The 3,570-nt window shown below is 48.5% G+C and overlaps 2 pseudogenes; both read right to left on the bottom strand.

Moving 5' to 3' along the window:
• Window positions 1–813: 813 nt before the first annotated feature.
• On the bottom strand, window positions 814–1,173 carry LOC100764537 (annotated as a pseudogene).
• Window positions 1,174–3,099: 1,926 nt separating this feature from the next.
• Window positions 3,100–3,263, bottom strand: LOC113832169 (annotated as a pseudogene).
• Between the last annotated feature and the right edge of the window lie 307 nt (window positions 3,264–3,570).

Here is a 3,570-nt window from a genome sequence, read left to right as displayed (position 1 = left end):
TATGGGGATAAAATACCAACTAATACAGACTAACAAGACCTCATCTCCCATTCTGGATTCCATTTCATTTAGAAATGAGTTAGGCTGTCCAAACAAAATCACCAGACAGGTTACAATAGATAGTGGAGCACATAAAATTTAAATTTTGCACAAAATACATCTCTCCTCCTTTGGTCTCACACAGAAATTAAAGCTCCCCCCCCCCAGCCAGTACAAACAACACTATCCTCCGACCCTTCTCCCAGGTCGTCAGTCTTAGCCACGTAAGGCCCATCCACAGTCCCAGATGAAGTCTGGTCCCTTCTTCCGGCATTGCTGCATGGAGTGGTCTTCTAGAATGAATGCAGCTCCTTCAGAACTTCCAGAACCGGTGAGCTCGAACCCGAGTCTCAAGTGTCACAGGGACCCAAAGGTCCAGGGAGCTATTAGGTCACCCAAAAAAGAGCAAAGCACCTTAAAATGCATGAACAACAACCAAAGTCCAGGAACGAACGTCATTCGGCTGTCACAAGGGCTTACAATCTAGGCCCTAATTCCCGTATGTGAGTGCATTTTCCAAATCAAAGTTATGTCCCCCAAACAAACAAACAAAAAGTTGAACCACTGAATAATCAAAAACTCATACCGAGGTCGTCAACCGCAGACCGTAGCAGAAACGTAGTGTCAAGAGAGAACAGAGTGAAGATGGGGGGGGGGGGCGGGGAGAAAAAAGGGAAAACAAAAGGCTCTCTGGTTTCAGCTTCTCTAGTGTGTCAAGTCAGCCAATCGCCATCCCTCAACCAGAATCCATTGGCTGGAAACCACGCTGCCCGCTCACGACGACTCGCTCTTCTCTATCCGCCGCACCAGCTGACCAGCATCTCAGTCATCTTCACCATCTCCTGCACCTTCTCCTCGGCCTTCTCCGCCCTGCGGCCGCTGGGCTCGGCGCCGCCCGCGCCCTGCAGGTGGTTGAACGCGCTCTCCTCAGAAGCCTCCACTTGCGTCTTGATCTGGATCAGCATACTGTCCATCTCCCACAGCTTGCCCCAGTTGCACACGGGCGCGCGCCCGCCCTTTGTCCTAGCGCATCTCGAGGATGACGGGCAGCAGAAACTACTCGAAGTCCTCCTCGGGCGCCAACACCTCCACCTCCTCGGGCTCCACCAGCTCCACCGCGTCCAGGGGCCGCATCTCTGCTTGCTGCTTTGCTCGTCTGTGAGACACTCAGTGACCGAGATCCAGCCGAGTCCTCAAAACTTCCGCCTAGGTGAAGCCACGGAGATCAGCGACCTCCGAGCTGACGAGCGGCGAACAAAATCGACTAAATGTTTTTTTTAAGATTTATTTTGTATTATGTTGTAGCTTTGTATGTGGTTGTGTGCATGTGTTAGAGCAGTGCATACAGAGTCCAGAAGAGAGCATCTCATTACCTGGAGCTGGAGTTACAAGCAATTGTGAGCCACTCAGGGAGGTTCCACTGCAAGAACAGGACACCCTTAAGTACTGAGCTATCCCCCCAGACCGTCTTCAAAGACTGTTAATGATTCTAAGACCCACAGATAAACCACGAAAGTGTCCTGCCTCTCACTACCTGTGCACACAGGTGACGCTACCCTGCAAAGCACAGTCTGCCTAAGCTCTCACCACTGCTTAAATGCAATCCCAACCTCAGGCAGGGCTGAAGTTGCTCTGTTGTTGACTATGATGATGGCCCAAGTATTTGTCCTCTGCCATGTGGCACTATAGACAGGGAAATCGCCCTGGCCCTAGACTTGGGGACTGACCATTTAACAGCTTTGCCTTGGAGGATGAAGTCAAAAGATGGTGTGCCAGATTATATGCCTCAAGAAACTGTGTGTGTTCTAGGCAGTTTTATACAGCCTGTGCTGTCACCTACAGAATGCCACCAGGCTACCTGCTAGTTCCATGAGCAGAATGAAAGACATGGGAGATGGGTGGCAACTGAACCATCTGAGCCCAGCCTTGGCGAGAGGCCCTACAGCCCAACTGCCAACACAGTCACAGAACATTTTGCTTATAGCTGGCTCCATTTGTGACATAAGCAATGCATGCTTGTTGTCATAGCAATACATCATTGGCCCTGTTTTGTTGACATTGATTTTGTGTGTATATGTGTGGCATACGTAGGTTAGAGATCAACTTCAAGGAATTGGTATTCACCTTTCATCATGTAGATTCTGTTATTCTTGGCAAACACCTTTACCCACTGAGCTATTGCTAGGCCCTGTCGTCTCTGTTATTAGGTGGGTTGTCCTATGCCATTGTTGTGACGACCAGTCATTGGCCCACTTATTTTCTCCTGATTAATAAAGCAGATTCCTAAAGTGGGATCTGTGGGGATCAAGGCCTCCAGTGTCTTGTTGAAAAGATCACAGAATTGTTAAGCAGGCTTCCTGGTTTTCAGTTTTCTATTAGGTCTGTGACCTGGGTAACTTGCTTGTTTTCTGTACTATTTTTCAAATGCTGACTAATAAACACTTTTCTGTCAGATTCACAGTTTAAAGATAATTTTGCAAGAAAGATGGGTCTAGTGGCACAGGCCTTGAAATCTTCAGTTCCTCAGGATGCTGAGGCAGGAGGATTGCCAAGTTCAAGGCCAGCCTGAGCAGTTATTGAGAGCCTGTCTCAGAAGTGAAAAGAGGGCAGGAGATGGATGCATCTCAGTGGTAGAGCACTTGCCTGGCATGAGAAAGTCCCGGGGTTAGTTTCCTACATGTGTGCACTGTACTGCGATCATATTCACACAATCATACTCTCTAATGCCCTGCACTCCTGCTGACCCCTTCTTCCCAACTCTTCTCTCTTCCACGTGTGTGTGTGCGTGTACACTTGAGGGCACATGCAGGGGGAGGGATGACACATGCACACACAGCTTATACAGCTCGCCACAGATGCTGCTGTGTGTTCACGATTGCAGGGGCCATATCAGGCCAGAAGACAGTGTTTCCTTCTGGCTCTTACAGTCCTTCCTTCCTGCCTTCCTTCCTTCCTTCCTTCCTTCCTTCCTTCCTTCCTTTCTCTCTTTCTCATTCTTCCTTCTTTCCTTCATCTCTTTCTTCCTTCTTTCCTTCTTTCTTCCATTTTTTCATTTATTTTTAGGGGAGAGCACAAATGCAGTTTCCCACTGCCTCGAATTATACAGTCAAGTTTCCTGCATTTGCAGAAATCTCAGGGGTCAGCACATCCAGAGTGCAACAGATAAGTCTTACCCTGGGAAAACCACCTTCATGATCACAGTATCAGCCCTGCCAGGTAAATATATAGGCTATTACAGTCCTTCTGTCCCCCTTCTATGATGCCCCTAGAACTTTGTAAAGGGGTATTATTGGTGTCTTGTTCAGGTTAGAACACTCAATGGACACTTCTTCTCAGCGTGCTGACCAGTTATGAGTTTCTGCATCAACTGCCACCCTCTGAAAATGCTTTCTGGAGGACAATGAAATGGCTCAGCAGTTGCTGTTTTCACAGAGAACCACAGTTTGGCTCCCAGCACCTAGGTCAAGTAGCTCACAACTGCCTGTAACTCTAGCTCCAGAGGATCTGATGCCCTCTTGTGGCCTCCATGGA

Source organism: Cricetulus griseus, unplaced genomic scaffold, assembly GCF_003668045.3.
Source record: "Cricetulus griseus strain 17A/GY unplaced genomic scaffold, alternate assembly CriGri-PICRH-1.0 unplaced_scaffold_147, whole genome shotgun sequence".
In the NCBI taxonomy this organism is placed as follows: domain Eukaryota; kingdom Metazoa; phylum Chordata; class Mammalia; order Rodentia; family Cricetidae; genus Cricetulus; species Cricetulus griseus.
The sequence above is the reverse complement of the archived record's forward strand: the minus strand, read 5'-3'. Positions and strand labels throughout refer to the sequence as shown.